This window comes from Perna viridis, chromosome 6, assembly GCF_037379345.1.
Source record: "Perna viridis isolate PV_CMFRI_1.1 ecotype Kerala chromosome 6, ASM3737934v1, whole genome shotgun sequence".
Taxonomy (NCBI): Eukaryota; Metazoa; Mollusca; class Bivalvia; order Mytilida; family Mytilidae; genus Perna; species Perna viridis.
The window spans coordinates 49,304,188-49,320,681 of NC_142450.1; the positions used below are offsets into that span (position 1 = coordinate 49,304,188).

Genomic DNA, 16,494 nt, shown 5'->3' on the forward strand with positions numbered 1-16,494 from the left:
ATTCAGCTAGCCAGGGTGCATATATGTGTATGTATCGACCCCAATATACCTTAAATCCTTCTTTCCGACGACATGTTGGTGGTCTTGTACATGTACGGTATTTTGTTTAGCCAGCATAACCGGTCAAGTACTTGCTTTTCGGCATATTTGAATTGATATCAACAATCAAGAATGATGCAACTTTCGATTTATGAAATCTGAAAAAGATATTATAGTATAGATCCGATGGTGATGTATATATATAAGTACTCAATTAATCTCGTCAGTCCTTGTCAGCCGGAATAGCTCAGTTGGGAGAGCGTTAGACTGAAGATCTAAAGGCCCCCGGTTCAATCCCGGGTTCCGGCACGGAACAATCCGGCGGCTGGCAGGATATTTTTTGCAACAGATTTTTACATCAGGTGCATAATAGTAACTCGGGCATCTAATTTGCTATACTTAAAACTGCATGTATTCAAGCGCAGAATGAATAAACCGTGCATGCACAGATGCCTGTTATATGAACCGCTGTATTATCTCTCTTCAAACAAGTCTGCCCTCAAGTTGTGACATTGACGTTTGTATATAATTCTTTTTCCCTCCTTTCTGGCGACTGACAATGGAAGAGGTACGACTTAATTTCATAATGATAATACAAGAAAATGGTAAAGTACGTGTAAACATTTTACTAACTAATATTCAGCTAGCCAGGGTGCATATATGTGTATGTATCGACCCCAATATACCTTAAATCCTTCTTTCCGACGACATGTTGGTGGTCTTGTACATGTACGGTATTTTGTTTAGCCAGCATAACCGGTCAAGTACTTGCTTTTCGGCATATTTGAATTGATGTCAACAATCAAGAATGATGCAACTTTCGATTTATGAAATCTGAAAAAGATATTATAGTATAGATCCGATGGTGATGTATATATATATAAGTACTCAATTAATCTCGTCAGTCCTTGTCAGCCGGAATAGCTCAGTTGGGAGAGCGTTAGACTGAAGATCTAAAGGCCCCCGGTTCAATCCCGGGTTCCGGCACGGAACAATCCGGCGGCTGGCAGGATATTTTTTGCAACAGATTTTTACATCAGGTGCATAATAGTAACTCGGGCATCTAATTTGCTATACTTAAAACTGCATGTATTCAAGCGCAGAATGAATAAACCGTGCATGCACAGATGCCTGTTATATGAACCGCTGTATTATCTCTCTTCAAACAAGTCTGCCCTCAAGTTGTGACATTGACGTTTGTATATAATTCTTTTTCCCTCCTTTCTGGCGACTGACAATGGAAGAGGTACGACTTAATTTCATAATGATAATACAAGAAAATGGTAAAGTACGTGTAAACATTTTACTAACTAATATTCAGCTAGCCAGGGTGCATATATGTGTATGTATCGACCCCAATATACCTTAAATCCTTCTTTCCGACGACATGTTGGTGGTCTTGTACATGTACGGTATTTTGTTTAGCCAGCATAACCGGTCAAGTACTTGCTTTTCGGCATATTTGAATTGATATCAACAATCAAGAATGATGCAACTTTCGATTTATGAAATCTGAAAAAGATATTATAGTATAGATCCGATGGTGATGTATATATATAAGTACTCAATTAATCTCGTCAGTCCTTGTCAGCCGGAATAGCTCAGTTGGGAGAGCGTTAGACTGAAGATCTAAAGGCCCCCGGTTCAATCCCGGGTTCCGGCACGGAACAATCCGGCGGCTGGCAGGATATTTTTTGCAACAGATTTTTACATCAGGTGCATAATAGTAACTCGGGCATCTAATTTGCTATACTTAAAACTGCATGTATTCAAGCGCAGAATGAATAAACCGTGCATGCACAGATGCCTGTTATATGAACCGCTGTATTATCTCTCTTCAAACAAGTCTGCCCTCAAGTTGTGACATTGACGTTTGTATATAATTCTTTTTCCCTCCTTTCTGGCGACTGACAATGGAAGAGGTACGACTTAATTTCATAATGATAATACAAGAAAATGGTAAAGTACGTGTAAACATTTTACTAACTAATATTCAGCTAGCCAGGGTGCATATATGTGTATGTATCGACCCCAATATACCTTAAATCCTTCTTTCCGACGACATGTTGGTGGTCTTGTACATGTACGGTATTTTGTTTAGCCAGCATAACCGGTCAAGTACTTGCTTTTCGGCATATTTGAATTGATATCAACAATCAAGAATGATGCAACTTTCGATTTATGAAATCTGAAAAAGATATTATAGTATAGATCCGATGGTGATGTATATATATAAGTACTCAATTAATCTCGTCAGTCCTTGTCAGCCGGAATAGCTCAGTTGGGAGAGCGTTAGACTGAAGATCTAAAGGCCCCCGGTTCAATCCTGAAGAGGAGTCGAACGCACCCAAGATGTCAGACGTGTTTTGTTACAGTGTTCTTAATGTTTGTGGAATTAGTTAGATTATCAGTTTTGGAATGGATTTTCCAGCCGAAATATAGTGATATGATGGACATAGTTACACAAGTAGTAAGTTTCAGTTGACAAAATACGTATTTATATACAATTGACATTATCGTGATAGCTTCTGCCGTTTTTGATTTGAGGGTCTTGTGGAAAATTGATTTATGAATTCAATGTTGAGAGATTAATTTATGTGAAAATGGATTGTCTACCGAAAACATTAACTTCTTTGTTGAAAATTGTAAATGAACAATATACTGATTTTAGCTGGACATCTACTGAACAAAATGGAAGAATGAAAATATCTTTATTGTGGACAAATGGTGATAAATCAACGAAACGGAAATCTAATGCATCTAGAAAACGTGACCGGAAACGACTGAAGCAATTTGTAGAAAAGAAAAATTCAGAAAATAAAACATCTGAAAGCGAAGATGAATCGTTTATTGAAAGTGATACAGAAAGTGATATTCCATCTGAACCCACCGATGCGTTAATGGACGTGATCGACAGTGTTCCGTGTAGCGCCTCATTGACGGTAAATACTAACAAAGGAAAGCAGTCAAGTGAAGAGAATAACCAATTGCGAACCGAGAGTGTGAAACATGTTAACGGAAATTTAAATGCCGCAGGGAAAATATGTATAAGTGAACATTCGAATACACAGAATATGTTAACTAAATCTCATGACGTTGTGAATACAGAAAATATTTCGAACACTGAAGAGAAATCAAAATCTCGACAGACACCAGTTCTAGATAAAATTGTTATCAAAACTTCGTTGAGTATGTGTAGCGCAACACTATTAACGTTGATCCCAATGATTAATTTAATCATGTCCTACTCATTGGGAAAGGAAGAGGACATTCATTATTTCGGTCCAGGAACAAAGCGGTACACGTACGCTTTGCACAATATTGAAAACGATTTTGATGATGTTAGGAAAACTAAATACATGAATAGTGATATAGCTAGTGCAATTGAGAAAATGGAAATTGTTGCCCGCAGGAAAATAGAGACATGGTTAAACTAGGTCTGATTTGATTTTTAAATTGTATGATAAAGTTTGAATATATGGAAAATGTTTTGAAATATTTTTTTTTTACATTTTTTGCATGCCAATGTTTTAAAGCAGTCTGGAATGGATAGCCAGCCGGAATCTTTAATATTTGGATATGAAATTGTGTATTGTATTTCAATTACCTTTTCACTTGTTTTTACATTTTACCTAAAATTAAAAAAAAAAGAAATAAAAATGTGCATGAATACAGTGAAAGAGTACAACTGTGATATCGCTTGTGCGTACATGATTGTGAATAAAAATATATTAAATGTATGAATATAAAAATTTTGTAGGTATTGCGAAAATGGACAATTGTGGTGACTTTGTTTTCTATGCGTATGTAATTGACATATATGATATAACTAATCAATATGATAATAGTATGTCTATGAGAATTAATAACAATATCTCTTTGATTTGTAAATGTTTTTCTGTTAATAAAATTTTATCAAGATAAAAAAAAAAAAAGCGTTAGACTGAAGATCTAAAGATCCCGGGTTCCGGCACGGAACAATCCGGCGGCTGGCAGGATATTTTTTGCAACAGATTTTTACATCAGGTGCATAATAGTAACTCGGGCATCTAATTTGCTATACTTAAAACTGCATGTATTCAAGCGCAGAATGAATAAACCGTGCATGCACAGATGCCTGTTATATGAACCGCTGTATTATCTCTCTTCAAACAAGTCTGCCCTCAAGTTGTGACATTGACGTTTGTATATAATTCTTTTTCCCTCCTTTCTGGCGACTGACAATGGAAGAGGTACGACTTAATTTCATAATGATAATACAAGAAAATGGTAAAGTACGTGTAAACATTTTACTAACTAATATTCAGCTAGCCAGGGTGCATATATGTGTATGTATCGACCCCAATATACCTTAAATCCTTCTTTCCGACGACATGTTGGTGGTCTTGTACATGTACGGTATTTTGTTTAGCCAGCATAACCGGTCAAGTACTTGCTTTTCGGCATATTTGAATTGATATCAACAATCAAGAATGATGCAACTTTCGATTTATGAAATCTGAAAAAGATATTATAGTATAGATCCGATGGTGATGTATATATATAAGTACTCAATTAATCTCGTCAGTCCTTGTCAGCCGGAATAGCTCAGTTGGGAGAGCGTTAGACTGAAGATCTAAAGGCCCCCGGTTCAATCCCGGGTTCCGGCACGGAACAATCCGGCGGCTGGCAGGATATTTTTTGCAACAGATTTTTACATCAGGTGCATAATAGTAACTCGGGCATCTAATTTGCTATACTTAAAACTGCATGTATTCAAGCGCAGAATGAATAAACCGTGCATGCACAGATGCCTGTTATATGAACCGCTGTATTATCTCTCTTCAAACAAGTCTGCCCTCAAGTTGTGACATTGACGTTTGTATATAATTCTTTTTCCCTCCTTTCTGGCGACTGACAATGGAAGAGGTACGACTTAATTTCATAATGATAATACAAGAAAATGGTAAAGTACGTGTAAACATTTTACTAACTAATATTCAGCTAGCCAGGGTGCATATATGTGTATGTATCGACCCCAATATACCTTAAATCCTTCTTTCCGACGACATGTTGGTGGTCTTGTACATGTACGGTATTTTGTTTAGCCAGCATAACCGGTCAAGTACTTGCTTTTCGGCATATTTGAATTGATATCAACAATCAAGAATGATGCAACTTTCGATTTATGAAATCTGAAAAAGATATTATAGTATAGATCCGATGGTGATGTATATATATATAAGTACTCAATTAATCTCGTCAGTCCTTGTCAGCCGGAATAGCTCAGTTGGGAGAGCGTTAGACTGTGAGACCAGTCGAGTATGCCCAAGATGTCGGACGCCTTTTTGTCAGTGCTGATAGAAAATGTGATTATTTGTCGGATTACCGTGTTTTGGATTGGATTTACCAGCCATTACTTGTGTATTTAGGACATTGTTTCACTAAACGTAAGTCAGATTGACAATTTGATGTATTATAAGCGTTTTTATACTGATTGTGCTTATTCTTCATTTCCCGTTGAGGGTCTGCATGGGAGGTAGAGCTTCATTGCAAAAAATGGAAAATCTCCCAAAAACGTTGTTAGCTTTGGTGAATATTGTTAGTGAACAATACAGTGAATTTTCATGGTCTTCTGTTGAACAGAATGGAAAAATGCGAATTAGCTTAAGTTGGACAAACAATCAACCGAAGCGACACAAATCCAAGTCTACACGTAGTCGTGATCAAAGACGGTATGATGAATTTATTGCGGCCAAAAATAGCGTCGGTGAAAACATAAAAGATCAGACATTGTCAAGTGATACTGGTTCTTCCGATGATGATTCCGAATCATCTGACAAACAATCGGACTGGGATATGGAGATATCTGTCGCAGATAAGTTAGAGAAAACCCCGTGTGGATCCTCGCATAAGGTAATTAAATCACCGGTTGAACCAAATAAAGAAAAGCAGTCAAGCAAGAAAGGTAGCGGTGGACAATCGATTACTGATAATGTGTGTATAAAGAAGACTATTCATAAACCTGTTGAACCACCTCGGCAAGATTTAAATAGATCAAAAGTGAATACCGGTACACAAAAAAGGAAAACGGACAATACACAACCAATTGTTCAAATACCACTTTCATTGGACAAAATTGTTATCAAATTTTGTACTGGTAGTATTGGCGTTTTATTAGCATTTTTGCCAGGAACGATGAACATTCTTCATCACTGTTTAACAGACGATGAAACTATTATTATTGACCGCTCCGTCCATCACTGGAAATATTTTAAGAAAAATATTGAAGAAGATTTTAATGATGTACGGCAAACTAAATTTTACAGTGATATAGTGAAAGAAGGAATTCAAAAGATGGAATACTTTTTGAAGAGTCAATAGACCTTATTTGTATGAGAGTGCCATTGAATTGTGGATTGTTTGAGTTTAATCATATTTTGTTAAAACTTTATACCAAAGTTGATATAAAGGCGTGGAGGTCCAGCCTTTTTACATAACTTTTGGACAAGAGATTTAATTGATATATTGTTAAATTAAAATAATCCTCTTTTCGTGAAGTCATGCTTGTTTTTACCTTTTACGAAAAATGTTGAAAAATAACTAAAAAAGTATGCGAATATATTTAAACTGTTGTAAGAAAGTGTAGATGATATGAGCAGACATTTGTATGTTTAATGTATTCTTTCAGGATTGCATGAAAAATGGACAATTGTGAATGTGATTGTATTCAGCCTGGATTGTAATACGGACAATTGAGAATTAATGTTTTTGTGAACAAAATATTGATGTAAAAATCTGTGATATATATTTGATGATTGATAATATAAAGATAAAAAAAAAAAAGAGCGTTAGACTGAAGATCTAAAGGCCCCCGGTTCAATCCCGGGTTCCGGCACGGAACAATCCGGCGGCTGGCAGGATATTTTTTGCAACAGATTTTTACATCAGGTGCATAATAGTAACTCGGGCATCTAATTTGCTATACTTAAAACTGCATGTATTCAAGCGCAGAATGAATAAACCGTGCATGCACAGATGCCTGTTATATGAACCGCTGTATTATCTCTCTTCAAACAAGTCTGCCCTCAAGTTGTGACATTGACGTTTGTATATAATTCTTTTTCCCTCCTTTCTGGCGACTGACAATGGAAGAGGTACGACTTAATTTCATAATGATAATACAAGAAAATGGTAAAGTACGTGTAAACATTTTACTAACTAATATTCAGCTAGCCAGGGTGCATATATGTGTATGTATCGACCCCAATATACCTTAAATCCTTCTTTCCGACGACATGTTGGTGGTCTTGTACATGTACGGTATTTTGTTTAGCCAGCATAACCGGTCAAGTACTTGCTTTTCGGCATATTTGAATTGATATCAACAATCAAGAATGATGCAACTTTCGATTTATGAAATCTGAAAAAGATATTATAGTATAGATCCGATGGTGATGTATATATATAAGTACTCAATTAATCTCGTCAGTCCTTGTCAGCCGGAATAGCTCAGTTGGGAGAGCGTTAGACTGAAGATCTAAAGGCCCCCGGTTCAATCCCGGGTTCCGGCACGGAACAATCCGGCGGCTGGCAGGATATTTTTTGCAACAGATTTTTACATCAGGTGCATAATAGTAACTCGGGCATCTAATTTGCTATACTTAAAACTGCATGTATTCAAGCGCAGAATGAATAAACCGTGCATGCACAGATGCCTGTTATATGAACCGCTGTATTATCTCTCTTCAAACAAGTCTGCCCTCAAGTTGTGACATTGACGTTTGTATATAATTCTTTTTCCCTCCTTTCTGGCGACTGACAATGGAAGAGGTACGACTTAATTTCATAATGATAATACAAGAAAATGGTAAAGTACGTGTAAACATTTTACTAACTAATATTCAGCTAGCCAGGGTGCATATATGTGTATGTATCGACCCCAATATACCTTAAATCCTTCTTTCCGACGACATGTTGGTGGTCTTGTACATGTACGGTATTTTGTTTAGCCAGCATATCCGGTCAAGTACTTGCTTTTCGGCATATTTGAATTGATATCAACAATCAAGAATGATGCAACTTTCGATTTATGAAATCTGAAAAAGATATTATAGTATAGATCCGATGGTGATGTATATATATATAAGTACTCAATTAATCTCGTCAGTCCTTGTCAGCCGGAATAGCTCAGTTGGGAGAGCGTTAGACTGAAGATCTAAAGGCCCCCGGTTCAATCCCGGGTTCCGGCACGGAACAATCCGGCGGCTGGCAGGATATTTTTTGCAACAGATTTTTACATCAGGTGCATAATAGTAACTCGGGCATCTAATTTGCTATACTTAAAACTGCATGTATTCAAGCGCAGAATGAATAAACCGTGCATGCACAGATGCCTGTTATATGAACCGCTGTATTATCTCTCTTCAAACAAGTCTGCCCTCAAGTTGTGACATTGACGTTTGTATATAATTCTTTTTCCCTCCTTTCTGGCGACTGACAATGGAAGAGGTACGACTTAATTTCATAATGATAATACAAGAAAATGGTAAAGTACGTGTAAACATTTTACTAACTAATATTCAGCTAGCCAGGGTGCATATATGTGTATGTATCGACCCCAATATACCTTAAATCCTTCTTTCCGACGACATGTTGGTGGTCTTGTACATGTACGGTATTTTGTTTAGCCAGCATAACCGGTCAAGTACTTGCTTTTCGGCATATTTGAATTGATATCAACAATCAAGAATGATGCAACTTTCGATTTATGAAATCTGAAAAAGATATTATAGTATAGATCCGATGGTGATGTATATATATATAAGTACTCAATTAATCTCGTCAGTCCTTGTCAGCCGGAATAGCTCAGTTGGGAGAGCGTTAGACTGAAGATCTAAAGGCCCCCGGTTCAATCCCGGGTTCCGGCACGGAACAATCCGGCGGCTGGCAGGATATTTTTTGCAACAGATTTTTACATCAGGTGCATAATAGTAACTCGGGCATCTAATTTGCTATACTTAAAACTGCATGTATTCAAGCGCAGAATGAATAAACCGTGCATGCACAGATGCCTGTTATATGAACCGCTGTATTATCTCTCTTCAAACAAGTCTGCCCTCAAGTTGTGACATTGACGTTTGTATATAATTCTTTTTCCCTCCTTTCTGGCGACTGACAATGGAAGAGGTACGACTTAATTTCATAATGATAATACAAGAAAATGGTAAAGTACGTGTAAACATTTTACTAACTAATATTCAGCTAGCCAGGGTGCATATATGTGTATGTATCGACCCCAATATACCTTAAATCCTTCTTTCCGACGACATGTTGGTGGTCTTGTACATGTACGGTATTTTGTTTAGCCAGCATAACCGGTCAAGTACTTGCTTTTCGGCATATTTGAATTGATATCAACAATCAAGAATGATGCAACTTTCGATTTATGAAATCTGAAAAAGATATTATAGTATAGATCCGATGGTGATGTATATATATAAGTACTCAATTAATCTCGTCAGTCCTTGTCAGCCGGAATAGCTCAGTTGGGAGAGCGTTAGACTGAAGATCTAAAGGCCCCCGGTTCAATCCCGGAGGGTCGGTTTTTGGATGCATCATCTGTAGGATGTAAACATTGTGTCGTCCGAGAATTTTTCTTTGTTTGGTGAGTTCTTCGCCGTATTTTTGTGTGTAAATATTTCCTGAACATTGTTAGATGATATTTGCTTTAAAGTGATAATAGTTTCCATATAAATATTCGTTTTATATCCCCTTTTCCTGCTTTTTCGTAGCAGGAAAAAGGGGGAGGAAAGGTGCACTCGATTCGTTTCTTGAGATCCATCTAAGAACTAATGGCGAACTTTGAAAGAAGTGGACCAGAAAGGTCCAATAGAAAGTCTTTTAATGTTGAAAATGAATTTTCAAAGGAGAAAACTGTTTTAATTTCATGTGTACTTGAAGGTTCTGGGAAAGTAGAACCTGATTCAGTAATTGATGAAATTGAATTGAAATGTGGTAGAGGAAGTGTTATAGCATGTGTGCCAAAGACCGGCAGTGGATATGAAGTTGTATTTAGAGAGAGGCAGATGATGGAACCAATTCTTGGTGATTTATCAGTCAGTGGTAAAACATTTAAAGTGACTGAATTAGAATCCAGCTTCAGATATGTTTCAATACTCAACTTGAGTATGTATGTAACTGATGCTGAAATCATTGAAAGATTTTCAAAAATTGGAGTTGAAGTGGTGTCACCAATTAAAAAACATAAGATGAAGTCGAAAAACTATATTTATGATGGAACAAGAGTATTTAAGGCAAAACTTCCACCTAATATGAAATCCATCCCCTACTCGATGAAGTTCTCAGTGAATGAAAAAGAAACTGCATACTATCGTGTGATCCACAATCATCAAGTTAGAGTGTGCCATGGGTGTTTTAGCCCGGACCACATATATAAAGATTGTCCTGATTTCAAGTGTTTTGAGTGTGGCGAGCAAAGTCATATTAGTAGGAAATGCTTGAAAAATAAGTGTTCTTTCTGCTTTTACAAGAAGGAGAACTGTAAGTGTGAAACCTTGAGGAAGACAGGCGTGGGTAATTCATGTACAGAATTCCAAACTGATTCCTACTCGGGCATTTTTAAGGATCATGACATTCAACATTCAAGTGACAGAATGTTTCATACAGAAAATGATGATTCAAGTGATGTTTCTGAAGATGACGAATGGGCACAGAACACTAGAAGACGTGAAAATGTTGTCAGTAGTGTTCATTCCCGTTGTCGTGATGATGTCAGTCATGTTGACACTAATGGCGATGCTACCCATACAACTGTGGAGGCGATTGTTGAGCCGATAGCGAATGGTGATAATGGTGTTGCTAGCCATATCACAGATGATGTTCCGAATGGTGTTGCTAGCCAGTGTATTGATGAATGTGACGGTGCTAGTCACGATGGAGAGAATCATGAAGTGGATGGTGATGACGTTTCTGAGGTGTTAGATGATGTTTGTGACATGGTTCATGGTGTTGAAGATATTGTAAGTGGTGAAGATAAAAAAAAAAGTAGAATCAGAAATCGATCATGACAATCTTACTAATAATGTAGATGTTAGCCATGTTAATTTGGTTGAATTTAATGATGTCTCTGGTGTATCTGAGAATAATGTTAAAGATATTGATCATATATCTAATATAGAAAATACTGTCTCCTCTCAGGATAAAATCAAAAGCCAGGGAGGAGTCAGCCATAGTACTTGTGATACTTTGGATGATTTTGAAATGGACACTCATTCATTGACAAGTGATTGTCAGTTGGCGAGTGGTGATGAGTTTACTGTTGTGGGTAAGAAAAAATCCTACTTGGGTATCAAAAGGCGAAATAAATTTCAGATTAAGCCTAATTTAAAGGCAGCTAGATTGTCAAATGTTAAAAATAAGTTAATGAAGTAACAATGGAGTGGAATGTGTCATTAGTTATGAACTTTTGTTTTGTGATGGCTACTTTTAACTTCATTAGCCTTAATTGTAATGGTTTGTGTGACAAAAATAAAAGGGATTGTATTTTTGCATTATGTATTGAAAGAAAATATGACATTGTTTGTTTACAGGAAACATTTTGGACTGATAAATTGTATGAGGATATTCAAATTGATAAAACTGTATGGGATGGTGAGATTTTTGCCAGTAATAGCATTTGTAATAGGAAAGGGGTTGCCATTCTTGTAAGTAAAAGGTTGAAAAATGTTTTTAAAGTTTGTGAGAGTGTATGTGGAAGATTAGTTCATATACAAGGTAAAATTCTTGACAAAAGTTTGGACATAATTAATTTGTATGCTCCAAATAATGTTAGTGAAATGTGTAATTTTTTCAATGATTGTAAAAGTAAAATATATGGAGATGAATTTATTATAATAGCAGGTGATTATAATACCACTCTTTCCCCTTTAGACAAAAGTGGGAAAACTGTTTTTTATGCTGACAGATCTTTAAAATGTCTGACTGAATTGATAAATGAAAAAGGTTTATCTGATGTATGGAGAGATAGAAATGTAGGTGTTAAAATGTTTTCAAGAAAACAAGTTGTACAAAGTTTTTTAACTCAAAGTAGAATTGATTATTTTTTAGTCTCTTGTAATTTAAAACCATTTATAAAGAATGTTTTTCACAATGATACATCTTTCAGTGATCATTCTATTGTTAGTATGAAATTAGATTTTTCTGAAGTTGAAAAAGGACCTGGTGTTTGGATTTTTAACAAGTCCTTATTGAGTGATGATTTTTTTGTTGAAAAAATTAGAAATATCTTACTGGATGAAATTGGTTCAGATTTTTATTTTTCACATCCATTAATTTGGTGGGATAATTTGAAATATAAAATCAAGAAAACAAGTCAACTCTATGGTAAAGAAAAACAGAGAGAGTTATATAGAGATTATTATAGAATACAGAATAAGTTACAAGAATTGTCAATAAAGGCTGCTTGTGGTAATGATATAGATCATGTCAAATATTTAGAGTTGAAAGAGGAACTTCAAGGTTTAGAAAAACACAGATGTAATGGTGCTGTTATAAGATCCAAATGTCAATATTCATTAGAAAGTGATAAGAATACAACCTATTTTTTGAATTTAGAGAAACATAGACAGAATAGAAATATGATAAATGGTTTGAAAAATTATGATGGTAATGTTGTCAGTGAAACTGCTGAAATTTTAGATGTTATTCATAGTTTTTATGAAAGGCTATTTTCTTGTGTACAAACTGATTATGAAGCAATTGATAAAATGTTAGATTGTATTAACGTCAATGTTGACGTTTGTGATGTTGAAAAATGTGATGAGGAAATTAATATTGAAGAAATAAAAACCTCTATAAAAGGTATGAAACAAGGAAAAACACCTGGTCCTGATGGACTCACGGTGGAGTTTTATTTATATTTTTTTAATGAGTTGAAAGATGTTTTGAAATATATTTATGATACAGTTGAAGAGAATAAAGTTTTATCTAGGTCTATGAGGTATGGAATGATTAACCTAATTTATACAAATAGAGGTGACAAAACTGACCTGAAAAATTTTAGACCTATCAGTTTATTGAATGTAGATTATAAAATATTAGCAAGAGTCATGGCAAATAGGTTTAAATTTGTACTTCCAAAGATTATTTCACCAACTCAGAGTTGTTGTATAATAGGTAAAGACATCTCTGATACTACTGTTACTGTAAGAGACATAATTGATTTGGTTGAAATGGATAATCTAGAATGTTATTTGTTAAAGTTAGATCAGGAAAAGGCTTTTGACAGGGTTGGGCATGAATATCTTTTTTCGGTTTTACAAAAATTTGGTTTTGGGGAGAGATTTATATCTTGGATAAAAATCTTTTATACAGATATTTTTAGTACTGTCAAGTGCAATGGTTTCCTATCCAAATATTTTCCATTGGCAAACTCTGTTAAACAAGGTTGCCCAATATCTGCTTTATTGTATGTTTTAGTTGCTGAACCTTTAAGTATAATGATCAAAAGGAATGATAGGATTCAAGGTATTAACATTCCTGTTGTGAATATTGAAGAAAAAATATTTTCACATGCTGATGACACTACATTGATATTGTCTGACAAAAATTCAGTAAATGAATCATTTAATGTTTTACAATTGTATGAACAAGCATCTGGGGCAAAATTAAATAAAGATAAATCTGAAATTTTGGCATTGGGTACTGGAAAAATATCAAAAAATGATTTAGATGCTTGGAAAATTAAAGAGTGTGATGGGGTTTTACAGCTTTTAGGCATATGGATTGGCAAGGATAAAAAGTTATGTGATAGTCTGAATTGGGAATGCAAAGTGCAGTCTATTTCAAAAATACTGAATCTTTGGAAAATGAGACAATTGTCAATACATGGTAGAGTAACTGTGATAAATACTCTTTTAATGAGCAAACTTTGGTATACTCTGATGGTAGTTAATATACCAGAAAAATACTATTTAGATATAAAGAAATTGTGCATCGGGTTTTTGTGGAATGATAAACCATCTTTGGTTGCTTATGATGTTGTTATTAATAGAATACTAGATGGAGGTTTGAACTTTCCAGAAATTTTACATAAGATGTATGCTTTTAGACTTAAATTTTTAAGTTGTTTGTTAGATGTAGAGTATTGTGCTGTTTGGAAGCATCTTTGTACTTATTTCTTTTCCAAAGTACAAGATATGAAACTTGGTATTGAGATTTTGTTCTGTGAATTTAAGCAGAGACAGTTGGAGAGTTTACCTGATTTTTATAAATGTATGCTGTTTGCTTGGGGAAAGATACTTGATTATATTGAAATTGATATCAATTTGAATAATGTATTTGACCTGCCTCTGTTCAATAATCCTTTGATTACTAATAATGGTAATATGCTGTATATCAAGACTTTTATAGATGCAGGCATTATTAAAGTGAAAGATTTAGCATTTGAATGTAAAAAGGGATTAATGAGAGATGATTTTGTTCAAGATATTGTTTCTGAAAAGTTTCCACAGGTATCTGCTGCTAAGATTATTAAGGTAGTACAATGTATAAAACAATGTATTCCTGATGAATGTAAAATTTTAGTAGAAAATAATGAAAATGTTCGTAGAAATCTCAGTTTGAATATAGAATGTAATGTTAATAATAGAAAGTACTCTTTTCCTAGTACAACAAAGTTTTTTTATTCTATGTTGTTGAAATCATTATCAAAAGAACCAAATGCTGTCAAATATTGGTGTGAGATGTGTTCTGATTTTGATACTCAAAAAGTCCAAATAATTTTGAACTTTCCATTTTTACCAAGTGATTGGATTGAGTTATCATTTAAAATATTTCATAGAGTTTTATTTACTAAGGAGAGGTTATTGAGATGTCGCATTACTGATGATTCATTGTGTCCAGTTTGTGATGATATGCATGAGGACTTAGAACATCTTATAATTTCGTGTAGATGTTTGACTCGATTCAATGACTTTTTTAAAGACTTTTTACATAATATATTGTGTAATATTTCAGCTAGCTTTATCAATATGGTAGACTTTAATTTTCTATGTTATTTCGGTCTACTCAAGAAAGATAAAAAAGTAAACTTTTATTTTGTTAATACTGCTTTATCTGTTAGAAGGTTTTGTGTTGTAAAGAGAAGAAATTTAGTCATGAAAGATGAGAAAGTTTTGCACATTATTTCTTATTTTAAATCTGTTCTTCGAAAGCATGTTAATTATGCTTACATGTATTATATACAGAAAAAGAACTTTTCTTTGTTTCAAAAATATTACTTGAATGACAATCCTGTTCTGCGCATCTCTGATGATAATGTTGTGATAGACTTTTAAATATACTTATTCATATATATACTGTCAATGTAATTTAAGGACAATTTGTGATCTGTGATATGTGAATTATTGGGAGACTAGCCCAATAATTCTTTTACATGATGTTTTACTGTGAATAAAATTTTATCAAGATAAAAAAAAAAGCGTTAGACTGAAGATCTAAAGGCCCCCGGTTCAATCCCGGGTTCCGGCACGGAACAATCCGGCGGCTGGCAGGATATTTTTTGCAACAGATTTTTACATCAGGTGCATAATAGTAACTCGGGCATCTAATTTGCTATACTTAAAACTGCATGTATTCAAGCGCAGAATGAATAAACCGTGCATGCACAGATGCCTGTTATATGAACCGCTGTATTATCTCTCTTCAAACAAGTCTGCCCTCAAGTTGTGACATTGACGTTTGTATATAATTCTTTTTCCCTCCTTTCTGGCGACTGACAATGGAAGAGGTACGACTTAATTTCATAATGATAATACAAGAAAATGGTAAAGTACGTGTAAACATTTTACTAACTAATATTCAGCTAGCCAGGGTGCATATATGTGTATGTATCGACCCCAATATACCTTAAATCCTTCTTTCCGACGACATGTTGGTGGTCTTGTACATGTACGGTATTTTGTTTAGCCAGCATAACCGGTCAAGTACTTGCTTTTCGGCATATTTGAATTGATATCAACAATCAAGAATGATGCAACTTTCGATTTATGAAATCTGAAAAAGATATTATAGTATAGATCCGATGGTGATGTATATATATAAGTACTCAATTAATCTCGTCAGTCCTTGTCAGCCGGAATAGCTCAGTTGGGAGAGCGTTAGACTGGTGGTTGGTTGTTGGACATATCATGAGATGATGTTTACATTTTGCCGCTCCGGTTGAATGTGTCTTTTTGGTGAGTTCAGCTATATCTATGTGTTCAGATACATTTCTGTATGCTTAATATTGTTTCATTAATGTAAAGTGATAGGACACTTGTCGAATTTTGTCGTATATTTCCCCTTTTCCTGCCATTTATGTGCAGGAAATAGGGGGGAGAAAGGTGCGTTTGATTCGCTTTTACTGATTCAACCTAAAACCAAATTGGAATATGGAGAACAGAGCACCAGGAA

At 34.9% G+C, this 16,494-nt stretch overlaps 8 non-coding genes across 8 annotated transcripts; all 8 read left to right on the forward strand.

Annotated features, from left to right (window-relative positions):
• Nucleotides 1-275: 275 nt before the first annotated feature.
• Nucleotides 276-348, forward strand: Trnaf-gaa (transfer RNA phenylalanine (anticodon GAA)). Its single transcript has one exon. It is a non-coding gene; the product is annotated as a tRNA-Phe (tRNA).
• A 605-nt stretch (nucleotides 349-953) lies between these two features.
• Trnaf-gaa (transfer RNA phenylalanine (anticodon GAA)) lies at nucleotides 954-1,026 on the forward strand. The gene has a single exon. It is a non-coding gene; the product is annotated as a tRNA-Phe (tRNA).
• Nucleotides 1,027-1,629: 603 nt separating this feature from the next.
• On the forward strand, nucleotides 1,630-1,702 carry Trnaf-gaa (transfer RNA phenylalanine (anticodon GAA)). Its single transcript has one exon. It is a non-coding gene; the product is annotated as a tRNA-Phe (tRNA).
• Nucleotides 1,703-4,615: 2,913 nt separating this feature from the next.
• Nucleotides 4,616-4,688, forward strand: Trnaf-gaa (transfer RNA phenylalanine (anticodon GAA)). The gene has a single exon. It is a non-coding gene; the product is annotated as a tRNA-Phe (tRNA).
• A 2,831-nt stretch (nucleotides 4,689-7,519) lies between these two features.
• Trnaf-gaa (transfer RNA phenylalanine (anticodon GAA)) lies at nucleotides 7,520-7,592 on the forward strand. Its single transcript has one exon. It is a non-coding gene; the product is annotated as a tRNA-Phe (tRNA).
• Nucleotides 7,593-8,197: 605 nt separating this feature from the next.
• Trnaf-gaa (transfer RNA phenylalanine (anticodon GAA)) lies at nucleotides 8,198-8,270 on the forward strand. Its single transcript has one exon. It is a non-coding gene; the product is annotated as a tRNA-Phe (tRNA).
• Nucleotides 8,271-8,875: 605 nt separating this feature from the next.
• Trnaf-gaa (transfer RNA phenylalanine (anticodon GAA)) lies at nucleotides 8,876-8,948 on the forward strand. The gene has a single exon. It is a non-coding gene; the product is annotated as a tRNA-Phe (tRNA).
• Nucleotides 8,949-9,551: 603 nt separating this feature from the next.
• On the forward strand, nucleotides 9,552-9,625 carry Trnaf-gaa (transfer RNA phenylalanine (anticodon GAA)). The gene has a single exon. It is a non-coding gene; the product is annotated as a tRNA-Phe (tRNA).
• Nucleotides 9,626-16,494: the final 6,869 nt, after the last annotated feature.